The sequence below is a fragment of the Neophocaena asiaeorientalis genome, unplaced genomic scaffold (genome assembly GCF_003031525.2).
Source record: "Neophocaena asiaeorientalis asiaeorientalis breed wild unplaced genomic scaffold, Neophocaena_asiaeorientalis_V1.1 scaffold100, whole genome shotgun sequence".
NCBI lineage: Eukaryota > Metazoa > Chordata > Mammalia > Artiodactyla > Phocoenidae > Neophocaena > Neophocaena asiaeorientalis.
Window position 1 is genome coordinate 1,455,974 of NW_020173955.1, and position 17,176 is coordinate 1,473,149.

Sequence of the window (17,176 nt, forward strand, 5' to 3'; positions counted from 1 at the left end):
GGTATCTTTCAGTTTTTCTCTTCAGTTTTGGAGGGTTTGCTATTGTGTGAAAGAAATAGAACCTTACTTTCCAACTTGATCTATCAATAGCATTTATCATAGCTTAATGACTCTCTCCTCCTTGAATAACTATTCACGTGGCTCTCAGACAGCATATTTCCTGGTTTTCCTGTATGTCACTGGTTGCCCCTTCTCAGTGTTCTTTGCAAGTTCTTTTTCACTTCTGACCTCTTAACCTTGGAGTGCCTGTATTCTTCTGTCTACACTTAATTCCTTAGTGATCTAATTCATGAGTTGCATAGTTTCAAAATGCCACTTCTATGGCAAAAACTCCGAAATTTGTGTCTCGTCCTGAATTCCAAACTCCTGTGTCTAACTACTTTCTCGTTATTTCTCTTTAGAAAACTTGAGTTTCTAATATGCATCGTTTCCACTATTTTACAGTGTTTTCTACTGAGCAATTGTATGTAGAAGTAAAACACCACACCCGTTGGTACAGATAATATGACCTGTAATTTCTCCAGTTCTAAGATGTTCATTATGGATGGTGGGATTATGAGATTTCAGATGGTAGAGTAGTGAAGAGTATGGATTGGTTAAATGAAGACTGGTGTGATAAATTGGTTAAATGAAGACTGGTGTGATAAATTGAAGAGTATGGATTGGTTAAATGAAGACTGGTGTGATAATAGAGCAAGGATTTTAGGATGTGGCATTCTGCTAGGCTCTGGGGAAGTTAATAATACACAACTGCTGCCTTTTTAGAGCCCCAGTTTAGCAGGGAACACAGATATGTAAACCCATAATGACAACATGGTGTGACCTGGTTAGTAATCGTTAAGTAACAAGTTAGTAACTCTGGGCTGCCACAGTTTCACAAAGGAGGTGCTGTCTGAATGAGGACAAATGGATGTTTCTGCCAGGCAGCTAGGGTAGGAGGAGGTAGAACCACTTTGCAGTGTTGCAGGTAGTGTTTTGGGTTGACATTCAACAATTTGCAAACATACATGTGTTAAGTCCCTGCTTTTTTTTTAAAACTAAGGCTTTGGAATTGCATTGTCATGTGGCTGTTACATTTAAATTAATAAAAATTAAATAAAATTAGCATACAAGGGTTCCCTTTTCTCTATATCCTCACCAACACTTGTTATTTGTTGTCTTCTTGGTAACAGCCATTTGTACAGGTGTGAGGGTGGTGTCTCCTTGTGATTTTGATTTGCGTTTCCTTGATGATTAGTGATATTGAGCATCTTTTCGTGTGTCTTTTGGCCATCTGTACATCTTCTTTGAAAAAATTTCAATTCAGGTCCTCTGTCCATTTTGTAATTGAGTTGTTTGGGTTTGTTTTTTTGATGTTGAGTTATATGAGTTCTTTATATACTTTGGATATATTGTTTACAAATATCTTCTCCATTTAGTAAGCTTCCTTTTTGTGTTGCTGATGGTTTCCTTTGTGGTGCAAAAGCTTTTTAGTTGATGTAGTCTCATTTGTTTGTTTTTGTTTTCCTTGCATGAGGAGGCTTAACCAAAAAATACTGCTAAGCACTGTTGGTGAGATTGTAAATTGGTGCAGCCACTATTTAAAACAGTATGGAGTTTCTTTAAAAAATTAAAAATACAACTGCCATATGATCTAGCAATTTCACTTATGGGCATTTACCCAAAGGAAACAGAAAAACCAATTCAAAAACACCTCCAGTGTTCATTGCAGCATTATTTACAATAGCCAAGATATAAAAGCAACCTAAATATCCACTGATAGACTAATGGGTAAGGAAGATGTGGTATATGGATATTACTCAGACATAAAAAAAAAGAGAAATCTTGCCATTTTTGTCAACATGGATAGATCTAGAGAGTATTACGCTAAGTGCAGTAAGTCAGAGAAAGACAAATACCACATGCTCTCAATTATGTATAGAATGTAAAAAGCAAAACAAATGAAACAAAACAGACTTATAGATAACAGAGAACAAACAGGTGTTTGCCAGAAGGGAAGGGATAGAGGAGTGGATGAAATAGGTGTAAGGGATTAAGATGTACAGACCTACAGTTATGTAATAAATAAGCCATGGGGATGTAATATACAGCATTAGGAATATGGTCAATAATATTGTAATACCTTTGTATGGAGACAGATGGTTACTAGACTCATTATGATGATCACTTCATAGTGTATGCAAATATCAAATCACTTTGTAGTATACCTGAAACTAACATATGTCAACTCTATGTCAATAAAAATTAATTTAAAAATACAGTTTCTCAGTCACACTGGCTACATTTCAAGTGCTCAATAGCCACATGTGATAGACTAGCAAACATTTTCATTATCACAGAAAGTTCTGTTGCATGGCTGCCAGAACTTAGTGGAAGCAAGACGTCATCTAGAGCAGGAGCAGCTGCAGCATATCTTTGTGGAGGCATTTCTTTTGCCCATGGGTACCCTATGGAGTGCATTGCTGTCTGTGATACTGACTACACAGGAAGAGTCCTGTGCGAGGCAGGAAAGAAACCCAATTCTTGTCTTAACCATTGCTGATTTATTCTGGAAGAACTCACATTGACAGTTTTGGTGTGCAGAGTTTACAAACAATGCATTGTCCTAGATCTTGAATGAAACTTAGCATCCGCAGCACTGCCTCCTCAGGAGGGCATAGGAAAGCATAGTCATCGCCTGAGTGACATCGAACAACATTTCTCTTCTGCTCTCTACTGTTCTGGAATACCTATGTCCCGCCACATTCTAAATAGGTGGAAGAGCATGTGCCACTTGTTGAAGCTTGAAGTAGAATGGTAGGTTCAGACCCTACCAATAATGGGGGTTAGGAAAGAAGGGAGCTCCGTTGGGGTGTCTATATATTTTAATGTGTGCAACAGGTCCATATTCATATGCGCTTTTTATGAATCATCATAATATATGTTTTATTTGGATATATGTGCTCTCTCTGATGTTATCTCTATTATGAGTTCTTAAATTTCTAGCTGCTTTTATACTTTATAATATTTTCATTTTGGATTAAGCAAAAATGTTTTTTGTAAGTCAAATTTTATGATTTTTGTCATTCCTAAGGAAGGACAGAGAGAGTTGTCACTGGAGAGTAGCCTAAGGGTGCTTTAAATGTATTGGTGGGTGGAGAAAATAATGGGTATTAATTTTATTATTTGGTCAGTTCACTACTCAGCTTAACAAAGAATATTACCAGCCCCTTCCCGGAGATAATGTGTTGACACACGCATACTCATTCTTGTATGTATAGGTGTATTTTGCGATTATAAAAAGTCACAAGTTATTAAATAATAGTAAATCAATTAATGTTTTCTCTTATCCCCTACTAACTAGAGATTATGAAAACTTGTCTCATTTCACTGCTAATGGCTTTACATGTAAAAAATACTGCTATATAAGCACAAACATTCCTATATTTTCTCCTAAATGTGTCCCAAGACAGATATAATTACGCCCACTGTTTAAAAAAATAAAGATATATGAAAAGACTCTGAAATGGATCAATTTATGATTAATAAGAGATGGGGAAGAATGGGTAAGAGCTAGACTTTGGATAGTAAGTAGAAGTATGGGGTAGGGACAGGAGAGTAGGGGAAAAAAAAGCAATTGAGTATGAAGAACTAACACCTTGACATGAAGGTTAAAGGGGAGGAAAAAAAAAATCTCAGCAAACATTCAATTGCATTATACACCTTTACTTTAGCCAGCTTACTTGCTATTGCTCAAATATGTCCTTCAGTATTCTGCTGCCATTTTCACTGTGTGCTTTTTCTCACCTGGAATCTAGGCCTCCATTTATGCCTGTCAAAATCCATTCCACCAGGCTCTCTCCAAATGCTTTGGCCTATATGAAGCCTTTCTTCCCCGCCCTCCACTTTTAAAAACTATTACAAAAAATTACAAACATAAACAAAATGAAGAGACAGTATAATTTTCTCAGTCCATCATCCAGCTTCAACAATTATCAACATTCTGCCAATCTTTTAAAATATATCTCCCTGTTTCCTCCCTCCCCCAACATTGTCAGACATACAGACAAGCTGTACAGTAAATATCCTTGAGAGTAGTCTGAGTTCAGTCAGGAGAGACAACTATACAGGTTATTTGAAAATTTAATATGATGAATTGTTAACTAGAACAAGGAGGGGTGGTTAACTGTTAGAAGAGGTAAAAGAGCTCTGTGTCTAAGGGTCCCAGAAGTAGCAGTTGTGAAAGAGCAGCACCTACTATTGATACTAGGATGAGGAAGAAAGACTGGGAGAGAGCCCTTCTTCCCAAAGCTTGGATGCAGGCCTCTTCAAAAAGGGCATACCTACCATGGCCACAGGGCCTGAGGCCACAGCTGGACCTTTCTCATCAGTGCTCTTGGGCCTTCACACTAATTAATAATAATAGAGAACTGGAATCCAGAAGGGAAGTGTTTCTCTGCTGCTGTAGTGACCTGATAGGGCCCTCTCTAAAGCTGGCGAAGAAGTGTTTAGAGGGTCTAGTTCCATTGTCATAAAGCAGGGCAAATAAAGGTAGATTTAATGCTGAGAGATAGTAAATTGATAACTGGCACACCTATATAGTACCTAGCGCCTAATTTCTATAATTGTTAAACATTTTGCTTTATTTATCGTGTATCTGCACACCTATCGATCCACATGAATTCTTTTTTGATTCTTCAGCCTGATTGCTCTTTGTTTTTTTTTAAAGATGGATTTAAAAAAATTGTTACATTTATTTATTTATGTCTGTGTTGGGTCTTTGTTGCTGTGCGCGGGTTTTCTCTAGTTGCGGTGAGTGGGGGCTACTCTTCGTCGCGGTTCGTGGGCTTCTCATTAAGATGGCTTCTATTTGTTGCAGAGCGTGGGCTCTAGGCGCGCAGGCTCAGTAGTTGTGGCTCACGGGCTCTAAAGCGCAGGCTCAGTAGTTATGGTGCACGGGCTTAGTTGCCCCGTGGCATGTGGGATCTTCCTGGACCAGGGCTCGAACCAGTGTCCCCTCATCTGGCAGGCGGATTCTTAACCACTGCACCACCAGGGAATTCCCGGCTCTTTGTTTTAAATTTTGAATTTAAAAGTTACCTACAAAACTAATCTGTGGTGGGAAAAAAAAAAAATCACTAACAGTGGTTCCTTCTAGAGCAGCGGTCCCCAGTCTTTTTGGCACCCGGGACCGGTTTGGTGGAAGACAAATTTTCCACGGATGGGGGTGGGCATAGTATGGTTCACGTGGTAATACGAGTGATGGGGAGAGGCAGATGAAGCTTCACTTGCTTGCCTGCCCCTCACCTCCTGCTGTGTGGCCCAGTTCCTAACAGGCCGCGGACCAGTACCGGTCCTCGGCCCAGGGGTTGCGGAGCCAGTGCTCCAGAGGTGGGAGTTGGGGTGGGGATTGACTGGGAACGAGCATGAAAGAACTTTTTGACTGACAGTAATGGTGTATTTCTTGATAGGAGTTTGCATTACAGAGGTATAAGCTTTTGTAAAAATCTGCAAATGATATAAGATTTGTGCATTTCATATTTGTGAATTTTTTCTAAAAACATCTCTAAAAATTATTAAACTCTAGTTAATGATAGTATCTGGGGTGAAACATACTTATGCCTGCAACTTTCATTGAAATGCATTAAAAATATAAGATGGATTAATGATGTATAGAAAGATGAATAGTTAGCCCATAAAAAATCAAAATATAGATAAAGCAAATACAGTAATGTGAGAAAATACCATATAGTAAAATGTTAATTGTAGAATTTTTGTGGTGTTCACTGTACATTACTTTCAACTTTTCTGTATCAGTTATTAGACTGAAATTTCCTTGAGTTCAGAGACTGTGTCTTATACATCTGTAAATGCCTCATGGAACACAACATATCTTCCTCACAATGGGAAGGAGCAGAATGCCTTTAAAATTGCCATTGTGGAGTTGGAAGACTAATCTTGGCTTAATGAACCTAAGCAGTTTCAAACTTTTCTAGCTAAACAGAAATTTTGTAAACGCAAATTATATTGGAAAATGATTGGAAGAACTTGTGAAATACTGAACATATCAGAAATTTCCCAGATGTAATTTGACACTTTAATAAAAATTTATATATTATCAATTTTTTGGTAAATAGCTTATTATTAACTTGTATATCAAATCATTTAGCAAAATTATCAAGCTTAGGCTATAGAGAGAATTAAGAACAGTTTAGATTATAAAATGTATATTTAAAATTATCTTTTGTTCTAATATATATTTATAGTCTAGTATGATTGGTTTGCCTGGGGAATATGGTTGGCTCCATCTAAATGGAACAAATGAGAACTGTAGATGGAGGCCCAGAGAATGGGCATATATTACTCTTATTGGTTTCATAACCTTTTTGCAGGCCTTAGAATTTATGTTGCAAAGTGTTCATTGTAAAGATAGGAAGTTGCAGACGGTCCCCAAAAGTTGGGATTGACTGGGTAAGGATGGCCCTCTACAGCATTGCTTCTAAATCTAAGACCTTTGCTCCTTTTTAGTTGAACATTTCAGTGCCTTAGTTCCCAAGTCTAGTTTTGTAATACCTACCCATATTTGATCAAGTTTAATTTGAAATAATTGTGGCACATAAAGAATTTAGTTACTTATATGTTCAATTTAATATATAGCCCCTGGAAATGAATCAAGTTTTCATGACTTACAGCTGGGATTTGTCATGTGATGTCTTCCTTGATCTGTCTAGTTCATATAAGAAGTACTCAAAATTAAGGGAGGTGTTATTTTTCTAGGCCCTCATAAATTTAATCATACTGTTTTACATTTAACTGAAAGCATATATATGTATGCATATACATATATGTAGTGAACATTCATAATATTACATACATAATTTAATCCTGAGGTAGAATGAGTAGATATTATCCTCATTTTACAGTTTAGGAAACTCAGTTTCAAAGGTTGTGACTTGTCTGAGGACTTCTTGCCATGTTTAGAAAACTAAGGTCTTACTAATATTAAAAAAAAAACCCTACATATTCCGTCACCTATTTAAAAATTAACATCTAAAATATATCATGTTTACACAGTTGTAAAGGTTGTAATTTCCAATGTATTATAAATATTGAATTTTTAACCAGAACTGTTATATCATTCTTCAAAAAATATAAAGTGTAATCTAAATATTCATTGCCATCATCTATTTAAAAAATAGGTAGCTCTCTCTTTGAAGTCAAAAGTTGAGGTTTCTATACATCCTTAATGTCAAACTCCCAGTACAGTCTCCTGACATGATTTTATCTTACTTTATTATATTTTAATGCTAAAATGTCTTTTCATGATCCCAGTGTCATCATACTTCTTTATCAAAAATATAAATTGAAACTAATTTTTTGTTTTTTTCAATCTGCCACTTATGGCTTTAAGTGTAATAAATTTTATCATTACAATTCTTTTTTTTTTTTTTTTTTTTTTTTTTGGTACGCGGGCCTCTCACTGCTGTGGCCTCTCCCGTTGCCGAGCACAGGCTCCGGACGCGCAGGCTCAGCGGCCATGGCTCACGGGCCCAGCCGCTCCGCGGCATGTGGGATCTTCCCAGACCAGGGCACGAACCCGTGTCCCCTGCATTGGCAGGCAGACTCTCAACCACTGCACCACCAGGGAAGCCCATTACAATTCTTAGTAGCATACAGTTTATCAAAACAAATGTTATAAATTTTAGATAATTATTAAATATTAAAAGTAAAATTTTAATGGAAATGTATCTGTTAATGGATGGGACTTTTTCTGCTCTGATTAGTTTATATATATGTGGATGAGTATTAGAATGAGACTGGATTGAGTTTCAAATTTATTTGTATTTTCCAGAGTTACAGATGTATGTGCTTAGAAACCATATTCACATAAATAAGGTGGGAGTTCTTTGGACTCCTTCCATGTCATTTGCAAAACAAAATCACATGGTAGCCTATTATCAGAACTTGTTTTCAATGATGTGTTAACCGTTAACTCATTCAGGCTGTTATTCAATGGCTGAAAGCAAACAATTGGAAACCACCTGACTTGCAAAAGGATTTACTACCTGTTAGTCTTTTAAAGCTTTATTAAGATTTTGCCTCTCTCATTTAGAGTTACCTTAATTAATTCAATATGTTCTGAAAGTGTTAGGAAAAATTGAAATATTATTTCAGTATCCTCTTCCTAAAACAGTATTTTAAATCAAATGCTTTTATCTTTTCGCCTGCTTTAAATATGTTTTTGTCAACATCTTGAGCTGTCTTATTTGCTGATTGAATTTTCAGTTTTGGATAAAATACTGCCATATAACCTAATTGTGAAACCAGTCAGTCAAATAAGGTTGACTTAGTTTTCAGAAAAAGTATGACTTCATTTTTAAATTAAATTAATGCAGTAACATTCGATTTTGAAGAATATTATTAAAAAAACTTAGAAATAAATTATGGAATGCATTTGAAAGAGAGGTTACTAAAACAAAGTCAAATTAAAATGACGCAGTGATAATAAAATATAAATGTTTAAATATGAAAATCATGATAATGCTATTTCTCATTGCTTCATTTATAATAAAGTGATATAAAGTGGGCTTAAAACGATAAGTGATTTATGACGTAAGGAGTATGATAAAAGGAATGGTATTCCTTCAGTAAACTTCTTACAATTCACAAACTTTTCCTATGTATTTAATGAAGGAAGAAAGTGATTTGCTAAAAGTGAGTTGGCACAGATGTAGAGAACAAACGTATGGACACCAAGCGGGGAAAGTGTGGGGGAGATGGGTGGTGGTGGTGGTGGGATGAATTGGGAGATTGGGATTGACATATATACATCAATATGTATAAAATTGACAACAATAACCTGCTGTATAAAAAAATAAAATAAAATTCAAAAAAAGTGAGTTGGTATGGCAAATAGCAGATAATTTTACATTTGTTAATAGAAAGTAGAAAATAACATTTTCTGAGATCAAGCTTGACCATAATTATTTCATTATGCAGTTTACTGAAAAAAAAAATGTGGCTTGCATTAAATTCCTTACTAAACATTGGGCATAGAGTGCCTGGATGGATCTAATGGGATAGCACACAGGATGCTCCCTCTGGCTCTCCCCATTTCCTCCCTCTCTTTCTGAGGAGCAAAACATCATCTCCTTTTCTTATATAGAGTAGGTGTGCATTATTCCCAAAATCTGATTTCTTGGAGTCTTACCTTTCACCTTATTTAAAATTTCTGTGATTCTGCTAAATGAATTCTTCTCACTGCTAAGAGAAAAAGGTTTTTCCCTGTTGTTGTTCTTAAAAATCTCATGATTTCTGTTCTTGATTTACAGAGAATTTTAGAAGGAAGAGCTTTCAAAACCAGAATTCTCACTGCAGTCTTATAGCAGGATAGGACATTCCCATACTCCAGGAAGGCTACAAACATGCCCCCATCCCCACTCCCAGATGCACACAATCAAAGTTGCCTGTTTGGTATTTCACAGGCCTTGTTCTCTTTAGAGTGAATTCCCCTTGTTAATCAGATGAAGGAATGCATCGGTACTGATTATTTTATAAGCTACATTTCACAGGTAATATAATACGTTGGAAGAGAGGATTTTTGGTCAGGTGGGAGTATCAGCACGTTTCCAGTTATACTAATAATAAGGTTGTCTGTCTTCTCTGCCTTCTCGGAGAAGCATCTCTGGTTAAAACTAATGTCTAGTGGCATGATTTGTCATTGCAATTTCATTGTCAGTTTGAATCTCCAGGTGGTTTGTGAATTCGTTGTAGACATTCATTTTGTTAAGGCAACAAACAATAGAGCATTGAACTGTTATGCTAGATTTGGAGATGTTCTTAACATTTTTCCCCCAGCTCAGCATTTTTAAGGTAATGTTTAATTCAAATTACAGAAAATACTTGAAATACCATTCTAACAACTTCCAACAGAGCTATTAAAGGAGCGTTCAGTTTCAAATCCCTAAAATTGAATGTTGGCTCTTTACACTGCTGGTGTTTTGGAGCTTACAAGATTTTATACTTTTACAGTATGAAATTATTTAATCTCCTGTTAATTTTATCTATAGCGTATATAAAGTTGGTATGCATCTAGTTAAAAATCATTCATTTTGATGTTTTCTTTAATGAAATACAATTAAGCTTTAAGGCTTTTTTATGTAACAGTTTTGTAATCTGATTCCCTTTCATTGAAACTAGCAAAGTAATATTTGGAGAGTAATCTGATGTGCCCTTACTGTTGGTTTAGGTATCTGCTCATTTAGAAATATGTGCTTTACATAGCATCCTTGTAATTAATAAACAGCATGTTAGATAATAATGTGATTAAAAACAGCATCATTTAAGAAGCAAGATTAAGACATGAAATAAATCAGAGACCAAATTATTACAAATATATATATATATATTTCTTTACTGTGGTAAGGTACAAATAACATAAAATTTACTATCTTAACCATTTTCAAGTGCACAGTTCAGTGGTATTAAATATCATCATATTGTTGTGCAGTCATCACCATCATCCCCATAACAATTTTCATCTTGTAAAACTGAAACTCGATACCTATTAAATAACTCAACATTCTCCCTTCCCCCCAGTCCCTGGCAACCACCATTACAATTTCTTCTTTATGGTTTTGACTAAATACTCATGTAAGTGGAATCATACAGTGTTTGTCTTTTTGAGACTGGTTTATTTCATTCAGCATAATATCCTCAAGTTTCAACCATGTTGTAACATATTGCAGAATTAACGTTTTTAAGACAGAATATTCCATTGTATGTATATGCCATGTGCCACATTTTGCTTATCCATTCATCAGTATATGGACAGTTGGGTTACTTCCCAGTTTCAGCTGTTGCAAATAATGCTGCTATGAACATGGGTGTACAGATATCCCTTTGAGACCCAGCTTTCAAGTCTTTTAGGTATATACCCAGAAGTGGAGTGCCTGGATCATATGGTAACTCTATTTTTAATTTTTTGAGGAACTGCCATATTGCTTTCCGTTAACAGCTGCACCATTTTTACGTTCCCACCAACATTGCACATGGTTCCGATTTTTTAATATCCTTGCCAACACTTGTTATTTTCTGTTATTATTTATTTATTTTGTAGTAGCCATTCTAATGGGTATGGAGTGGTATCTCCTTGAAGTTTTGATTAGCATTGCCTGAATGATTAGTGATTTGGACATCTTTTCATGTGCTTGTTGGCCACATATATCTTCTTTAGAGAAATATCTACTAAAGTCCTTTGCCCATTTTTGAATCCGGTGGTTTGGTTTTTTGATGTTGAGTTCTAGAAGTTCTCTATATATTCTGTATCTTAATCCCTTACCGGATATATGATTTGAGAATATTTTCTCCAATGGTGTGAGTTGCGTTTTTATTCAGTGGATCTGTGGATAATGAGCTTTTTTGTTTTTTTAAGGAGTAGTATTTTAAATAACTGTTTCAGATAATTGTGTTTCAGATAATATTAATCTTTGATACTAAATCAAAGCTACACTAGTGGTAGTTTCTCAAAGGTTATTTGCAAAATGTAACCTGAAACAATATCATTGAATATTTCCTATTCTGTTACATTAAAATCTATAGGCCTATCCTGCACATTGAGTGGATCTTGTATTAATGCATGACTTTTTAAGTAATGCATTGTTTTACTAAGGATAGTGTCCTTTGATGCACAAGATTTTAAAACTTCATGAATTTCAATTTGTCTATTTTTTCTTTTGTTACCTGTGCCATTAGTGTCATATCCAAGAAATCATTGCCAAATCCAATGTCATGAAGCTTTTGTCCTACGTTTTTTCTAAGAGTTTTATTGTTTGGGGTCTTAGATTTAGGTCCTTGATCCATTTGGAGTTTTTAATATATGGTTTTATGTAAGGGTCCAATTTCATTCTTCTGCACGTGGATATCACGTTTTCCCAGCACCGCTTGTTGAAAAGACTGTCCTTTTTCCCACTGAATGGTCTTGGCACACTTGTCAAAAATTTGACCATATATGTAAGGGTTTACTTCTGGGATTTGGGTTCTATTCCATTGGTCTATTTAGCTGTTTTTATGCCAGTATTGCACTGTTGGAATTACTCGACTTTTGTAATAAGTTTTGATATTAAGAACTATGAGCCCTCCAGTTTTGTTCTTTTCTCTTTTTTTCAATTATTTTGGCTATTTGGGGTCCCTAAAGATGCCATTTAAATTTTTTTCAAACTTTTTATTTTATTATTTTTTATTAATTTTATTTATTTATTTATCTATCCATTTATTGGCTGCATTGGGCCTTCATTGCTGTGTGCGGGCTTTCTCTAGTTGTGACGAGCGGGGGCTACTCTTTGTTGCGGTGCGCGGGCTTCTCATTGCGGTAGCTTCTCTTGTTGCAAGCATGGGCTCTAGAGCGCAGGCTCAGTAGTTGTGGTGCCTGGGCTTAATTGCTCCGCGGCCTGTGGGATCTTCCTGGACCAGGGATCAAACCCATGCCCCCTGCACTGGCAGATGGATTTTTAACCATTGCGCCACCAGGAAGTCTCTCCATTTAAATTTTAAGATGAGTTTTTCTATTTCTGCAATATATGTTGTTGGGATTTTGATAGGGATTGTGTTGAATCTGTAGATTGCTTTGGGTAGTATTGACATTTTAACTATATTAAATCTTCCAATCCATGACCATGAGATGTGTTTCCATTTATCTGTCTTCTTTCATGTCTTTCAGCATTGTTTTTTCATTGAACATGTCTTTCACTTTCTTGGTTAATTCCTAAGTATTTTATTCTTTTTAATGCTATTGTAAATGGAATTGATCTTGTAATTTCCTTTTCAGATTCTTCAATTTTGATGGATACAAGTGCAACTAATTTTTGTCTGTTGACTTCGTATCCTGCTACTTTGCTGAATTCATTTATTAGTTCTGACAGTTTTCTTTTGTGGAGTCTTTAGGGTTTTCTCCATATACGATCATATTTGCAAACAGATCATCTTATTTCTTCCTTTCTAATTTGGATGCCTTTTATTTCTTTTTCATACTTAATTGCCCTGGCTAGAACAACTTCTGCCTGCCTGCTCAGGTCTGCCTTTGAATCCACCTAGTGAATTTTTCCTTGCTGTTATTGTACTTTTCAGCATCATAACTTCTTTTTGGTTTATTTCAGGTTGTCTGTCTCTTTATTGATATTTCCATTTTGTTCACACATTGTTTTCTTGTCTTTGTCTACATTTTTGTTCTTTGAACATGTTTAAGAGAGTTGTTTTAAAGTCATCTAGTATATCTACCATTACATCTTTCAAGGATGGTTTCTCTTGATTTATCTTTTTTTGCTTTGAATGGGCCATACTTTTTCTTTGTATGCCTTGTGACTTTTTGTTGAACACTGGACATTTGAATCTAATAATGTAACTCTGGAAATCAGATTGTCTGCATTCCGCAGGGTTTGCTATTTTTTGCTGTAGTTTTTGTATTTTGATTGTTGTAAGCTGTCTGTGCTGAAGATCAGACTGAGGTATAAACTTAATGTCTGTTCAGATCTTTGCTGTGCCTTTCTCTTAGCATGTGTGGTCACTTTCTAATTTTTCTTGTATATCAGCAGTTTGTGAATGTCCTAGTCTTTAATGTCTGGCTCCCAAAAGAGGAAACAGGAAAAAATCAAGAGGGGTGAAAAAGGGTGCTGCCCCATTAAATCTTTGGGAAGTCAGTTTAGCCAGACTGGGGACTTGCATCAGTGAGGGGCGGTGCAACAACAATGGCTGCCCACCTCTTTGTGATCAGAAGCAGAGGACAGAGTTCTTATATTCCACCTAGCCCCCACAAGCTGTGTGTAAGCGGCTCCAGGAACATGTAAATAGCTGCCTGCTATGTGGCTGGGGGGTGGGTAGCTGCTACTGTGCTAAGAGTTGAAATTGACCAAAATTAGCTGATATTTGCATGTTCAAGTTTTTCCGTGGAAGTTGCAAGCTTTCAGCTGACTTCAGAGTTCCTTATATTAGACAGATGCTGCCAGTATAATTGTTGTCCAGGTAGGGAGACAGATTCCTGGTGTTTCCTACTCTACCATTTTCACAGAATCCTTTTCATGTAAATATTTTAAATTGGAGGATTGTCCAGGGCTAAAGGGTTATCAGTTGACTTAGCTAGTAAAAAGAAAAGTTTGGGTTTGTACTCTTTTTTAAATGTAAGCATAATGTTATGTATCTTGGAAATTATTTGGTTGTTTTGGATGACATGGAAAACAGGTTTTGAAAGAATTCTCAAATAACTTCTAAAATGAATACAGAGTAATTTGAAGATGATTATTACATTTACTTCAGTGAGTCTTAAACATAGAATTTCTAAAGTCAGATTTATTCCTGGAAGAAATTAAAGTGCTTGTAATTTACTTAAAGTTAGTCATTGTGGTCACAATGAGTACTGCTTTATTACTATTTTCTTCTTCTTATTATTATTTATTTTATTTGGCTGAGCCACGTGGCATGCGGGATCTTAGCTCCTCGACCGGGGATCGAACCTGTGTCCCCTGCATTGAAAGTGCGGCGTCTTAACACTGGACTGCCAGGGAAGTCCCACTATTTTATTATTTTATACATACACAATTTACATGTATCCAGACATATTTAACTATAAAATATTTGGCTGGAATTTTCAGGAATGGTGAAGTACAGGATATTTTTACAGGATGAAAGTTGTAGTCATGTGAACTTCATGTAATCAAGTTGCTGAGAGTAGTCAAGAGGTAATAGAATGGACTGGGGTCAGTCACCTCCTCTTTCAACTTCATGTATAAAAGATAAAATAATACCTATCAGGATTCTTCCTCCCTCCCTCCCTCCCTCCCTTCCTTCCTTTCTACGCTATCTATCTGTTTTTTATTGAAGTATAGTCAATTCACAGTGTTGTGTTAGTTTCTGGTGTACAGCAAAGTGATTCTTTTTCAGATTCTTTTCCATTATAGTTTCTTACAAGATATTGAACATATTTCCTTGTGTTATACAGTAGGACCTTATTGTTTATCTTTTATATATAGTTGTTTGCATTTGCTCATCCCAAACTCCTAATTTATCCCTTCTGCCCCCCCCCCTTTGGTAACCATAAGTTTGTTTTCTACATCTGTGACTCTGTTTCTGTTTTGTAAATAAGTTCATTTGTATCATTTTTTAGATCCCACGTATGAGTGATATCATATGATATATGTCTTTCTCTGACTTACTTCACCACGTATGATAAGGTCCATTCATGTTGCATGTGCTGCAAATGGCATTATTTCATTCTTTTTTATGGCTGAGTAATATTCCATTGTTTATATATATACCCCATCTTCTTTATTCATTCATCTGATGATGGACATTTAGCCTGTTTCCATGTCTTGCCTATTGTAAATAGTGCTTCTGTGAACACTGAGGTGAAAGTATCTTTTTGAATTAGAGTTTTCTCTGTATATATGCTTAGGGGTGGGATTGCAGGATCATATGGTAACTCTATTTTTAGTTTTTTAAGGAACCTCCATACTGTTCTCCATAGTGGTTGCACCAATTTACATTCCCACCAACAGTGTAGGAGGGTTCCCTTTTCTCCACACCCTCTTCAGCATTTATCACTTGTAGACTTTTTGATGTTGGCATTTTGACTGGTGTGAAGTGATACCTCTTTGTAGTTTTGATTTGGATTGCTCTAATAATTAGTGATGGTGAGCATCTTTTCATGTGCCTGTTGGCTGTGAGCATCTTTTCATGTGCCTATTGGCCATCTGTATGTCTTCTTTGGAGAAATGTCTATTTAGATCTTCTGCCCAGTTTTGGATTGGGTTGTTTCTTTTTTGTTATTGAGCTGTATGAGTTGTTTGAATAGTTTGGAAGTTAAGCCCTTGTTGGTTGCATCATTTGCAAATAGTTTCTCCCATTCTGTAGGTTTTCATTTTGTTTATGGTTTTCTTTGCTGTGCAACAGCTTGTAAGTTTGATTAGGCCCCATTTGTTAATTTTTGCTTTTATTTCTATTGCCTTGAGAGAATGACCTTAAGAAATCATTGCTACAATTTATGTCAAAGAATGTTTTGCCTTTGTTCTCTTCTAGGAGTTTTATGGTGTCATGTATTATATTTAAGTCTTTAAGCCATTTTGAATTTATTTTTGTGTATGATGTGAGAGTGTTCTAACTTCATTGGTTTACACGCTGCTGTCCAGCTTTCCCAGCACCACTTGCTGAAGACTTTTTTCTTCATTATGTATTCTTGCCTCTTTTGTTGAAGATTAATTGTATGTGTGTGGGTTTATCTCTGGGCTCTCTATTCTGTTCCACTTATTCTCAGGATTCTTTTTGATAATTACTTGTTTCCAGGAGTATGAACTACCTAACCTTGAGTTTTTTCTTTTAAGTAGAAGGAGTAGAATTTATTGGTTTTAACTCTACTACCTAGCTATATGACCCTGAACAAGTGTCTTGGTCTCTTTTGATTGATACAATGGGGTAATAACACAGCATGACTGTAAAGTCTGGAAACATAATATAACATAATATAACAATTCCCCTCCTATAGATATCCATTTAAATTAGGAGGTGTACAAGAATGTTCATAAGCAGTGCTTCTAAGAACAAAACTCTAAACTCTAAACTCTTATTGTCTATCAATAAGAGAATGAATGAATATGCTGAAAATGAATGGACCATAACAACACACACCAACATAACTGAATAATAAAAATACAATGTTGAGTGAAAAAAGTAAATCATAACACATACAGTATGATCCTAGTTTTATAAAATTTTAAAATGTGTAAAGACCCTATTATTTAGAGTTTCATACACATCTGGTAAAACCATAAAGAAGAGTAGGGGGATGATTAATTCCAAATTCAAGATAGTAGTTGCCTGGGGTTGAGAGTAGGAGAGGATGCACTGGTGTCTTCAAAGTATTGGTAATCGTCTGCTACTTCTTAAGATGTGTGGATGCATGAGTATTTGTTTCATTTATTCATTTTTATGTTTTATTATATATTTGTTACATATTTAAAATATACGTATACCTTTGATCACTATTGTTTGTATGATATTTAATAAAAAATATACATAGTGGCTTAGAGTTTTTATATGATTATGGAATAGCAATTTTGTAAAAGAATAGAAGTCTCTCACAAATCTTTTACCCATTTAGAGGAATTTTCATTTTTACAAATCCCATTCAAGCTTTCTAGGTTAGGTTTAAATC

At 35.6% G+C, this 17,176-nt stretch overlaps 1 protein-coding gene across 3 annotated transcripts in view; it reads left to right on the forward strand.

The window, feature by feature from the left end:
• Window positions 1-17,176, forward strand: part of WDPCP (WD repeat containing planar cell polarity effector) — a 350,773-nt gene that overhangs the window by 105,779 nt on the left and 227,818 nt on the right. The window lies entirely within an intron of this gene.